At 47.3% G+C, this 13,516-nt stretch overlaps 1 protein-coding gene and 1 long non-coding RNA gene across 5 annotated transcripts in view; one reads left to right on the top strand and one right to left on the bottom strand.

Moving 5' to 3' along the window:
• LOC149366735 (flap endonuclease GEN homolog 1-like) overlaps positions 1 to 13,516 on the bottom strand; it is a 141,443-nt gene that overhangs the window by 99,028 nt on the left and 28,899 nt on the right. The gene's annotated exons all lie outside the window — the stretch shown is intronic.
• Positions 8,667 to 10,283, top strand: LOC149366739 (uncharacterized). The gene is made up of 2 exons (XR_016284052.1): positions 8,667 to 9,009; positions 10,194 to 10,283. It is a non-coding gene; the product is annotated as an uncharacterized LOC149366739 (long non-coding RNA).

The raw sequence follows: 13,516 nt of genomic DNA on the forward strand, positions 1-13,516 counted from the left end.
AAGCCCGCCCCTGTCAAGTTGCTTCACAAGGTCGTATCGTCCATCCGTGTCGGATATTGATGTCGTCCTTTTTTCCGTGAGCGCATCCCTGCATTTTGTACACTTGAGCTTTTTAAGTGTTGCGTACACTGCATAGCCTGCCACATATACCAGCACCCGGACGATGTCTTTTAGTTCCGACAGTGCATCTTCGGTCACCACTACATTTAGGCTAGGTCGTGGATAGTCTGGTCGCAAGTGAAGCTCATCCCATCGCTCATCCTTACTGATGGCTGGCAAAGTGCTTTGTAGCTGTAGCTTCTTTTCACATTCATACACTTGCCTCATCGACACATGATACTGGGATCCAGCTAGCATCCTGTACTTTCCGAAGCGCTCCTCCAGACTGTCGGTTTGGATCTTTCCTAGAAGGACATATGATAGCTTGAGCTCTTCGAAGCAGTACTTCGTAAACTCCACAAAAGCATATATTGTGTGGTCGATAGCGGCATGGGTCTCTCTTGTTAGCGTACCGCTGTCCAAACTTTTGCCTTTCCACTCCTCCAACCAGGCCAAGAGATTGTGAAGGAAATTAATCTTGATGTCATTTTCCGAATTAAACACTGGTTCTTGCAACTTGTCTCTAAGCCTTTTTCCCTTCCAAGGCGTCCTCACGTTCACAATCTTCCACCATTTCACCACCAACTTAAGTGGGAGTCCCTTCGAAAAATAAGAGGTTGTGCTTCATCCCAAGGGCTAGCTGGCAGGGCCTGAGGAAGGTATTCATTGAAAATTTGAACATTCTTGACCTACTCCTGACAACTTCCCCCGACGACGTAAAAGGTATAACCGTTCTACCAGGCATTAGCGATCACAATCTACTTCACATCCGCCTTTCTTTACCCATTATAAAACGGTCCTCATCAAAAAAAGTAATCACCGACTACAAAAGAGCTAATTTCGATGCCATCAATCATGCTTTATCTGAATTTTACAGCTCTTTCCAGACTGCTTATCAAACTCGCTCGGTTAATACCAACTGGGAACTTTTTAAGACCACTGTCCTTTCGTTGAAAAATGAGCACATTCCGTCGTTTTGCGTAAAATCCGATTCTAACAACGAATGGTTTAACAGAGAACTGAAAAGGCTTGTTAATAGGAAAAAACGGCTTTATAGAACTGCTAACTTGCATAACCGGCCCGCAGCGTGGGAACGGTACCACCAATGCGTGAATGAATATAAGGAAAAATTAGCCTCCGCCAAAAAGAAGTTTTTTTCTACCGATCTACATTCTATCCTCAAATCCAACCCGAATAAATTCTGGCGCATTCTTTCCCCTAAATTACGAACGAACCGGATTGAACTTTTAGACGCTGATCGTGATCCAATAGACAGTAAAGAGTGCGCAACAATTCTAAATAAATATTTTTGTTCAGTCTTCTCCCCTGCTGCTTGCAGTCCGAATATTTCCCCTCCCACCTCAACAATGCCCATGCCTCAAATCACAGTCACCACGACAGGAATAGAAAATCTAATCAGTTCTCTTAAGACTTCTTCATCATCTGGCTGTGACCACATAAACAGTAAACTCCTGAAAAACACTAGTCTAGTCTCAAGCCAGATACTGCACCTAATATTTACACAATCATTAGAATCCGGAGAAATCCCCGACGACTGGAAGATAGCCGAAATCATAACAATATTTAAGAAAGGTGACCGCACAAATCCTTCTAACTATCGCCCTATTTCTTTAACGAGCATTCCTTCGAAATTACTTGAACATGTTATAGCGTCCAATCTAATGAACCATCTGGATTCAGTTAACTTCTTTTATCCTCACCAACACGGTTTCCGTAAACACTACTCCTGTGAAACGCAATTGGCTGAATTCACACATGACATACTTCGCTTAATGGACGACAACTTTCAAATCGACGCCATCTTTTTAGATTTTTCAAAGGCCTTCGACCGTGTTCCGCACTCACACCTGCTCACAAAACTTTCTTCCCTAGGCATTCCTGACAATCTTATCTCCTGGATTGAGACATTTCTTAACGGACGCATGCAGTTTACCTCAAGCAATGGTTACCACTCACCCCTCACTAATGTTACATCAGGCGTCCCCCAGGGCGCAGGCTTATCACCATTGCTATTCCTAATTTACATAAACGATCTTCCAGTTAACATAAACGCCAAGCTACGACTATTTGCAGACGACTGTGTCATATACAGCCCCATTCGTCATCCCACTGACAGTCACCTCCTGCAAAAAGACATTGATGCAATAGCTACATGGTGCAACCGATGGCTCATGCCCTTAAACCTTGAAAAATGTCAACTCTTGTCATTCTCTCGCAAGCGCACTGTAATCCAGCACACTTACAGCATTAACACGGTTCCGATTGCTCCAACAACATCCTACAAGTACCTTGGTTTGCATCTGACATCGACACTATCTTGGGTAACTCACGTCCAAACGATATGTTCCGATGCCTCTCGTGTCCTAGGTTATCTCCGGCGAAACCTGAAATCAGCATCTCCAGACGTTAAAAAACTGGCTTATCAAACATTCGTCCGCCCCAAACTTGAATTCGCATCATCTATCTGGCATCCATCCCAAGCATACCTTTCCGCCGAAATCGAGGCCATCCAAAATCGCGCCGTCAGGTTTATCACCTCTGAATATTCCAAAGAAGTTAGTATCACTGCACTCAAACGCTCTCTTTCCCTCCCATCACTTGAATCACTCCGCATAATTTCACGTCTTTGCCTGCTTCATAACTTCTTCCATCATCCAGCTTCAAGACACCCACTTCTAAAATCCCCGATAAGAACTTCAAGTCGCCTCAGCCATAGCCACCCCATAGCCGGTATCAAGACCCGTACATTAGCAATGAATAGTTCATTTTTTCCCAATGCAATAACACTCTGGAATGCCCTACCTAACGACATAGTTTTATGCAACGATTCAAAATCTTTTCGTACAGAACTGGCCCGTCATCTTCAGAATAAGTGAATTCCTTGTCATTTTTTAACACGTGTTGATCACTGACTTTCATCTGTGCTCGCTGCCGCAAGCGAATTTTTTTTCTTTTGTATGCTTTCACTGCACATGTAAACCCTTTATCTTTTTTCTTTATTTTTTTTCTCTTTAGCTTTTGAAGTTTGTTGTGTGTGTTCATTGTGCGTGTGTTTTTTATGCTTCTTTTATATGAATTGTAGCCCCCTCCTTATGTAATGCCCTTGGGCCTTTAAGGATGAAATAAATGAAATGAAATGAAATGAAATTTGCAAAGCCAAATTTACATTTTGTCGTTCGATGTTCGATGGATTGAGAGCTTTTCTTGACAGTCTGTAGCCATAGCTTAACAGCCTCTCGCACTCCAAGTTGTATAGATTCCTGATGGTAGCAAATGACGCAGAGAGCATTCGCTGTCCTCCAGTGTGGTCTTTTTCGAACTCGGGAAAGTAGAAACAATGTTGGTCGTTTTTCTGGTTAAGCCAATTATTGCGTATACACTTTAGTATGTGTACCGGGTCTATTACAAAAAAAGAGGCCTTGCAGGGTCCGATGGATGCGAATAAACAATTTGTTTAGAAGGAGGTGACGAGAAGTGAGACATAGCCTTTGTGTTGACGGCATTGTTGTCACTTACAACACACACTACCCTGTAGCCAATTTCTTCCAGGCCACATATTACTTTCCGCAGCAACTGGTGCAGATACTCTGATTCAGCTTTTTGGACAGGGACGATGTGAGCGGCTTCCTTAAATTGGCACAAGAGGCTCTGCACCATAAAGACAAGTGCGTTGGTTGCTGCACCCGAGCTGTTCAGAGCAGCACCTGTAATATTGCCTCCTTTATAATCGAAATAAGGCTTGATGTGAATTTCGTCCACCATCAGTGTCACAAAACGTTGGCGAACATTCAAGTCGGTGATTCTTCCGGCCATGTAGCGGAGGAACGATTCACTCTGATGTTCGACTTGAGGATTCATGCCATACGGTGAGCATATTGATCGAATGGTCACTGGGTGCGGCAGAGTCATGATTCTAGATCCGCGGATATATTGGTATGCGTGAGGCGATACAGTGAAAAGTAGGCAGCAAAATATCATGAAGTCGGCTTAGTAGCGTCTCCGAACTTTTTTCATTGAGAGTAGCTTCAATTGCTCGCTAAGAAATTGTATGATGTTGGTGCTCTCATCTGTGGGCGAAAAAGATAACTTTTCCAGCAGGAGAAGAATCTGCTTGCAGATGTCGTCGTTAGCAGATTCAGGACTTTGACTGAGGTCGCCACTGCTTTTTTCAACGACCTCAAGTAGCTCCACCATTGCTTTCTTGCTGTTTGCTACTGTTGGGATGGAGAAATTGGTGCCTAGTTTTGTTATTGGCATTTTTACGAAGTGAACTCTCACGCTAAGGTCAGCTTTTACTGCAACTGAATATTTGATGCATGGAGCTTCGTCTCCAGTGATGTGCACTAAAATATGGCGTTCACTCCCTTCAATAGCATGCCAGAATGCAGACTTTTTGCTTCCTATATATTCCGTCCAGTCTTTTAGGTTTAGAATCCTATCTGCTTCTTGCTCTTCGCGGAACACTTCAGCTGACTCTTCAAGCGCTTTCCTCAAAGCAGCAGCCTCAAGACGCATGCGCTTCGAGTCTGGGTCATCCCTTGAGGTGCTTGGCTTAGAAGTGTAAGCGGGCATCCCGGAAACTTTGAAGCGATTGCACCTGGGCGAAGGCGCAGATGCGAAAGGGGTGAAGTGGTGGTGCGCCCTGTAACCTCGTCGATGTTGGAGGCCTCTCGCACGATGTCAGCCTCAATAAAGTGAAGCTCGCAAACCTAGAAGGAAGTTAAATTTTTGTTTAAATAGCAGTTGTAGCTTGGCAACAGTTTTCTTGAAAGTCTGCATTCGCTACCCACAGTGCTAACCAGCTGCTAGTTTAAATACACTTTTTTTACAATGCATGAGCATAAGCTTATCGTAGTTTGCAAAAGTAACTATTCTATAAGGAAGTTTCGAACATCTTACCCTGGACTGCGGTGATACAACTAAGTTCTCTCGTGGTATTGCCCTAATCCAGGCGTTCTGTTCTTCTTCATGCCGGGGAAACTTGAAAACGTGGTTTTTGGGACCCGATTTGTAGTTAGTCCGGCAATTGGGCACGCAGCACTTGTTAGGCATATCCTGGCAGAAGCGTAATCCACATTCCGTTATCCAGCGATGGCACTAGAAGATCGTCTCGGACACAACCGCACGCGCAGCACGAGGTTAGGCACAGTCAACGTCTAGAAAAAAATGTGCGTTCGGAAGCATGTCGCGACATGCCATGACTTTCCCCCAGGCAGTGAAGGAAGTGTCACGTGTTACCAGAACGGATCGCATTGTCGTCTCCTTCGTCCCCCACTCTGACTTCTCGGTCCAGGCCTCATTTGTGTACCTTCCAGGCCTCATTTTCAACACGAGTGCGCTGCTCGTAGCTTCGAGACGTGCTGCACGGAACTTCTATGTGGGCCTCTTTCGCGTGACGTAGCTCAGGGGGGGAAGCAACAGCCCGCAGGCCTTATGTTGAGACCGGCCGTGCCCTCACCATGGCAGGTTGTTGTGTAGTGGTTTTTTTTTTTTATTTTGCATTGAATATGGAAGGTAAAAGAATTTTTCTACCCCGGCATCTGCTATCGCCGCTGGAAGCACCTGAGCTGGGGCAGCGGAATTAAAGGATAGCAGGCAGTGTGTAGAAGTGAAAGGAAAGGGGTGAGGGGATAGTAGAAAGACAGGCATTGCGAGTTTCCGTCGGCGTACCATGGCGGACAAAGACGTTGGGGAGGCCGGCAGCAGACTGAAAGAGCGCGCGCTCATGGAGGAAGGAAAGAATGCGTGCGCTTTTCTGTCACGTGACTTTGCGTATTGGATAAAAATAAAATTATTGCCCACATATATTTTTGTCAATGTTTTTATTGTGTTTTATCTTGTGTGGAGCCTTAGGAACGTTGTTCTACGCGTTAATTAACGCACAATGACTGAACGCTGAAGTGGCAGCAGTCGAGCAACAGTGAAAACGCGCCGCTCCGACGCCGAGTCGCTTCGTGCGGTTTGCGCCAGCGACAGCGGTGGGCGACGGCGTCGTCATCGCGCGGCGCATCGCGAAGGAATATCGCCTCATGCGGTTACCGCTTAAAGGCCGGAATACATGGAGCGTTTTTACCGCGGCGCGTCGTCGATTTTCGCCCGACGGCGCAGATTTGACGCCCGGCGTCGAGAAAAACGCCCGCCGCCGCCGATCAGGACCGGCTAGATTTTGACGCGCGGCGTCCGGTGAGACCGGAAGCGGCGGCTGAAGCGAGCCAATGGCAGCGCAGAAAGCCCGCTCTTCCGGTCCTCTGCCTGCCGCCGCCAATATGGCCGCCGTGGCCGTCGAGCTGCGCCGTGTTTTTGGCATGGAAATGTTATTGTCGTGAAAATAAACGCTTCATCAGGCTTGAAATGTCGCTTTTTTTGGAGAACACGGCCGAATCTTGGATCGGAATGCCTGCGCTCCCTCCCTGAAGCGAATCTGTCGAAGAAAACTGCAGCCGCTGGTGTCCGTGGCTGAGCGGGCGTCCAAAGGTACGCGACGGCATGCATTCGAGCTCGCAAATCTTTGTAGATACTTAAGCGCGCGTGTTAAAATTTGTACAATGGTGTCGAAGTGAAACTTTCCCGATTTTAACAGAATGGTCAGCGTCGCTGTTCTCACAGACCTCCTTGCACAGTGGTGTTTGCCACTTGTTGATCACATTTGCTTTCGCGTCGAGGGATACGCTGCGGCGCGCCGCCGCTCCAACGCTCCATGTATCTCCAGCCGGGCGTCGCGCCGCCGCGACGTTTTCTGCCGCGCGAATGTCGTCGGAAAAAACGCCGCATGTATCCCGGCATGTAGGCCGGGATACATGCGGCGTTTTTTCCGACGACATTCGCGCGGCAGAAAACGTCGCGGCGGCGCGACGCCCGGCTGGAGATACATGGAGCGTTGGAGCGGCGGCGCGCCGCCGCGTATCCCGTATCCCTCGACGCGAAAGCAAATGTGATCAACAAGTGGCAAACACCACTGTGCAAGGAGGTCTGTGAGAACAGTGATGCTGACCATTGTCTTAAAATCAGGAAAGTTTCATTTCGATACCATTGTACGAATTTTAGCACGCGCGCTTAAGTATTTATAAAGATTTGCGTGCTCGAATGCATGCCGTCGCGTACCTTTGGACGCCCGCTCAGCCGCGGACGCCAGCGGCTGCAGTTTTCTTCGACAGATTCGCTTCAGGGAGGGAGCGCAGGCATTCCGATCCAAGATTCGGCCGTATTCTCCAAAAAAAGCGACATTTCAAGTCTGATGAAGCGTTTATTTTCACGACAATAACATTTCCGTGCCAAAAACACGGCGCAGCTCGACGGCCATGGCGGCCATGTTGGCAGCGGCAGGCAGCGGACCGGAAGAGCGGGCTGTCTGCGCTGCCATTGGCTCGCTTCAGCCGCCGCTTCCGGTCTCACTGGACGCCGCGCGTCAAAATCTAGCCGGTCCTGATCGGCGGCGGCGGGCGTTTTTCTCGACGCCGGGCGTCAAATCTGCGCCGTCGGGCGAAAATCGACGACGCGCCGCGGTAAAAACGCTCCATGTATTCCGGCCTTAAGGCGGCGGTACCACGCTAGCGGCGGTCAGCAGCCGTTTTTCGTCATGTTTGTGTGAGCGGTGTGGCTCATCCGTTTGCGCTAGAGAAATGATATTGAGCGCATTGTAAAGATAATTGTATCTTCTTTGCGATGGTATGTGTCGCTAAAAGCTATTCACGTTAGTATGATAGCAGTGAGCAAAAGAGCGAGGGGCATAAAACGATATTTTTGCTCGACTTGCCTGCGTTGGATTTGCTGTTGACGAAAACTACTGCTCCGAAAAGAAAACTGCTTCTGCAGCTTTTAGATTAAGTGTGACTCGAGGACCTTACAGGCAATTTATTGAGTTATATTGGGTGGTTATTTAGAACTGGTGCCATAAAAAAGTGTGAAATTTAAAAGAATGGCGCATTAATAACTCCTAGTCCAGTTCATAAATCACAAAGATATTTAGCAGGATTGTAGATAGTACCCATGTTGTTAATTCTTGAAAATTTCATTGAGCTACATGTCATAATTTTTTAGTTTTCATTGTTCAAAGTTGGTCGTAACCTAGAAACTGCGCTTTTTTGATCTGAGTTTTAGAAGCAAGTAAACGTCGTATAGGGAACAAATTTTGCACGCGAAATATTTAGGAAATATTCAAGGATCTGCTCAAGGCCGAATTTCGCTATTGCAAACAGAACGGTATTACTGCGCCATTCAATTGCGCTATTTTTTGGTGCGCCGTAACCTCCGCAAAATACATCCAGCGCGAAAGATCACTGTTATATTCCAGGCTTTTTTGACAGGAACTGAAGTCGCTGGTCTTAAACTACCAGTGATGTAAATTTGGGTATGATAAACGACTCATGTTAGCTCGCACTCGCCCCGTTTGTTGGTCGACGGGGCTGCTGCATTTGAATCTCGCGGGCGTTTTGACTCAACAATGGAGTTCCGCCGGTCAACGACAGTGGCGCTGTCAAACATTTTGAAGCAAGACGTACGAGACAGTAACTATTGGGGTTTACTGAAACTAGTGACTCTAACTGAAACGTGTGCGCAGCGCCTCCCCTGTGTGTGTGACGCCCGCAACTCTCGCCCCGGTACTCTGTACCGGTACGGACGACTGACTACGCTGAAGCCTGTCCTGCCTTTCGGTCGCTTCTTCGGCTGCTCCGCAGGCTGTCATCGGCGTATCGTGCTGTTTTGCTTGTTGGTGTTTTTTTTTACTGTGCTTTTGTATTTATGTGCAGCGCCGTTTTTTATCACGTTATCTTGCCAGTTTTTTTGTGTGTAAAAGTGTCAAATGGGGAATCGGCGGCGATACCTTCAGCGCAAAAGGTCGACGATGACAAAGCTTCGTACGCGCATGGCTGATGTCAGGGCCAAACGCAGGTGAGCCATTCGGACCGCAATTTTGTTATTAGAATCTGCATTGAAGTCCCAACTGTACCTGTGTCGCGTGCGTGAGCTACCTCGTAGTGTGTGTTATCGAGTGCGGTTTTTCATGAACGCGTGTGCAAGATTACCAGTGTCACGGCACTGTGACATTTCGTAAGGCGCCTAGTCGTTTGCTCTTTTGCAACAATATAGTTTTTCTTTCCGCCCTCCTGTTATGGCCTCGTAGGTGAGTATATGTGAGGTAAAATCATTATAGAGGGTATTTTTGCTATAAACTTATCACTTGTTTCATACAAATGCTTGAAAGCTACACAGCCCTCCTTGAGTTGGGTGTTTTCCTTAGCTGAAAAGGCGCTGAAGCACATTTGTGGATGAATGCACTCTAAATATGCTTGTAATTGATTTTCAAATGTAACCGTTGAGATCCCTGCTATATGAAACATGAAACAGTGTGTTTTCATTTCTTTCCGCTTTATATTTTCAAAAATGTGGGGCTTTTATATGTCCGTTGCAACGGCACTGTTGAGTTGTTTCTTTTTCCCAAGTATAGCTTAGTTGGACATGCTGTACTTCTTATGCCTGCTCCTTTCTTCTGTTCTATAGCTGCGTCTTTTCTTTTGCTACTAGCCCGCTTGTGGCGTTCACTTTCCTTGGAAGCACAGTATCAATATACACTTTCAAGGGATATTCAACCTCACAGCTCACATTTTTCTGCTTGTGTGTAATGGATACAGCCTTCTGCTGGTAAGCTTTTTCTTCGTGAACTGCTGGTGACATCAAAACAAGCAGTGTATCATTGTTCCAGCAGCTTTGTATCACCCTGTATGGCGTAAGCAGAATATGTTTCTATCGTGCTCAGCAGGCTTTTATCCTAACATATCTGCTCTCATTGTTACAGTGGCAGCAAATTACTTAGATGTATGTAAGGACTTTTCAGTCCACTTGCTATGTTTATGCACATATTTTCTTTCCTTTTCCGTTACTGCCCTCACATTTTTGTATGACGGGAGGTAAGCATATGTGTTTGTGTGTTACTGAAACACTAAGTCAATGGAAAGTAACTGCAATGGTTGAGCAGTAAAGAACAAGCTAATACCCACTTTTGAGCACTGACATTTCCTGTCACTTCCTGAAAATAGACTCACATATGACATTGGTATGGTCTTGTTTGCTTGCAGGCTGCCACCATGATGTGTGGGGGAGTTGTGCAAGGCATCTGAACGTGCTTAGCAGATGTTGCAATAAAATGGTCCTGTTTTTATAAGGAACATGCGTTTGTCTTTTGAAAATGCACATCAATGGAAGTGAATGAAGCCTTCTGCTTCTGCCTCTACCAGTGGCGAAGTGCATGTGTGGACAGTGCGATTTCACTAGCATTGTAGTGGCAAAGCATGCCCCCAAAATTATATGTCAATCACACACTGCAAGAAAAAAAGAATGCACGGATAACATTCTTGAAAGGTATATGGGAGCGTAGCTGGTGATATGCATGCGCGCAATGCAGCAAAAACAATGCCAGCATCTCTTGCCATTGTTTGCACTGCATGAAATACCAGTACTTTCCCTCAGCGGTGTGCAAACCACGGATACCGAAATCGTTAGGAATGCAATCAGTTGTCAGTCTCGGCTACAGGGTATTATGATTCAAAACTAGCTCTTGTAAATGGCGGTTTCCGGAAGAGCTGCTCCACAATAGTACAGCGACATTTGCTGCGCATGGCGCTGCACGATTGCGCGTGTAGTGTCTAGATAGGAGTAGGTGAGTTGCATAAATATGGAAGTCTGCTATGGTGGGCTTGCTGCTCGCACCGCTGGCACTTGCCACGTGCCAGCGCAAGTGCCAATCTGCTCGCGGGTGCTCAAAAGCGGTGGTGTCCCTCATTGTTAGTCGTGGCTGGAATTCCGCTCCGGTCAATAATGGAGAAAATTGTGCTGCGGGCGTGCGGGGCAGCTTGGTGTATGCGAGTGAGAGGGGAGCTTGCGGAGCGGGCGAGCGTAGTGTATGTGTGTGTGAGAGAGAGAGAGCGCGGTCGCCCTCTCCCGAAGTGCGCGCCTCACGTGTCAGGTCGCCGGCAACTTTCGCGGTCCTTCCCACTGGCTGTATCGCCTCGCGTAATGGAAATACAAGCAGGAGGGAAGGTTTTCCCTCTCTCTCTACCCTTTGTTTTCCCCTTCACTGTCATCTCGCTTTCCATTTCCATCCCCCAGCCCCAGCTCAGGTGCTTCTAGACATGATAGCAGATGCCGGCGCTGGCAAGAATCCTTTTACCTTCTTTTTCATTTACAATAAAAGCCACTTACTACTACTACTCAGGATAGTTCCGTGAACACGAGGGGCCGAGAGCTTCTGGTGAAATTTATTGGAAACCGGTATGAAGTCCTTTGGCTGGGTGGTCTGTGGATGACATTGGTGAAAACATTTTGTCTAAGAGCTATTTTTCAGCAGATTTCGAAGCCCTCTCAGCAAAACCATCAAGGACTTCAGGATAATTCAGCAAGGTTATGTGGGAAGCAGGTTTTACATCGCGAATTCTTTTTGACCTGGTTTACAAAGCGGGGAACATAATATGACGTTAGTGTCGATCCGTATTCACAAATTAGAAGAAAGACCATAAATATTTTCAAAATGGTGCTCGTCTACCTGATAAACATTTACGACCAGATTTTCATTAGCGTGGTTATGAAAAAACCCTAATTGGAAGGGTCCGGAACTCTACATTTTACCAGATCTGACGAACGCTTCAGCCTCTTGCTCAGGACGGTTCCTCATGCTTGTTTACAAAAAAGCATACAGCAGCAGCATGCTTGCATTGTCTTCGCATTCCGGCCTTGAAATAGCATTTGCCACAGCGGTTGCTTTTGTGTGCATGGTCATGAAACGTGAAAAAAATCTGCCATCATTTACACACACATCTATTTTCCTCAATATTTCATGACATTCTAAGATATTACGGGAGTAGGCATTGCTCTGGCTGAATGTAACTTCTAAGTCAAAATGTTTGCTTGCACATGAATGAGCACATATAGCGATGGCTCTGCAAATAAAGTGTTCCCGCATGCGCGGTAATCTCTTCAGCTTCGCATATCTGTTTAGAGGCACTTTATGTTCGCATAAAGATTGTGTTTATTATTATTAGCGCAAAACGTAACAAAACCCCATTGTATTGGCCTCGAATTTCAAGTTGATTCACTTAGGACACACACTTTCTGTCACTTCCCCATGGAGGTAGTTTTCATTGACAACCTGCTCCACTGAGTGCACGTGATCAATTAGCAATTTTCGCTCCTTCAAGTTGACAGAAAAAAAAATGTTTTCACTATTTTCTGGGACACACATCTTAGGCTCTACATTTTTCTCACCTGAAAAAGAAAAAAAACGCGACTGCGCATACAGATTTGCAGGCAGGCCAACACGTGCAAAGAAAACTGGCTTCCTTCAAGACACACGTCATCAACGCACGTGCTTCTGGTCCGAAGGGCAAAACATGCGCCGTACCGAGAAGGCTCACACTGGGAGAAGAAGGCTGCCAGGCGTTTCGAATCAGGGAACAAAGCTGGTGGGGGAGTGCTCGGCACGTGAAAAACCGGTTCAGAACCGAAATTCGACGATTTTGCCCATTGGGGCACACCTTTTTGACGTCACACTGTTTACATCAGGGAGAGGTCTATTATGAGGCACCGGCCGGATTCACTGGCGCCCGGAGCGCGCTCCTGCCACCCGGCCTAAGTCATTCAGCGCAAGCGTTTCCCCTCTTCTATCCTGTGAGGGCCGGCGAGGCGTCTCGAATCGGGGTGAAAAGGCGGCGAAGGAGCCCTCGGGACCAACAACACCGGCTCAGAACCAAAAGTTGTCAGTTCTGCCAACCGGGCCACAACTTTTTGACGTCACGCTGCTTACAATAGGGAGGGGGTTTCACAGTTCTGCGAAGCTGCGAAGGCGATTGACATGCGGCCGTTCCAATCCAAGGTTCTTCTGCAGCCAAGGCCAGGCTAGAAAGAGGAGACAGACCTGTGTGCCTCTGCTGCGGGGAGTGGGTACAACTTGTCAGGGCGCACCCGCCCTGGGCGCAGTGGGGTTTATAATGTGAGCACGGATGCATTTATTCTACCGTCGAACAACAGTTACAAACAAAGGCTTGAAATACAGACGGCGGCGTCTCCGCTCGCGGCTGAAGGCTCTCTCCCCGCCTCGGCTCGGCGTCTCCGCTCGCGGCTGAAGGCTCTCTCCCCGCCTCGGCACTCCGAGAGGGAACGCACGGAGCCAGTCAGGGTTGCCAGGCCACTTATGAGTTTGGCTGTTCCAGGCGGCGAGTGGCTTGCACCTCACAATAATAAAAATCTTTAGCGCGGCACCCAACCCTTGCTCTCACCGTCGTGGTGAAGCGGTGCGTTGCGCGTTTCTTTCCAGGAACGACGCTTGCTCTGTCAACAACTGCGGGGGGTGGGGGGAACGTACACTGCCAGTAGCCTTTATGCGCTCGCAGTTACATGCGTGGTCCTG

This window comes from Amblyomma mixtum, chromosome 1 (assembly GCF_055824585.1).
Source record: "Amblyomma mixtum isolate Tamu chromosome 1, ASM5582458v1, whole genome shotgun sequence".
In the NCBI taxonomy this organism is placed as follows: Eukaryota; Metazoa; Arthropoda; class Arachnida; order Ixodida; family Ixodidae; genus Amblyomma; species Amblyomma mixtum.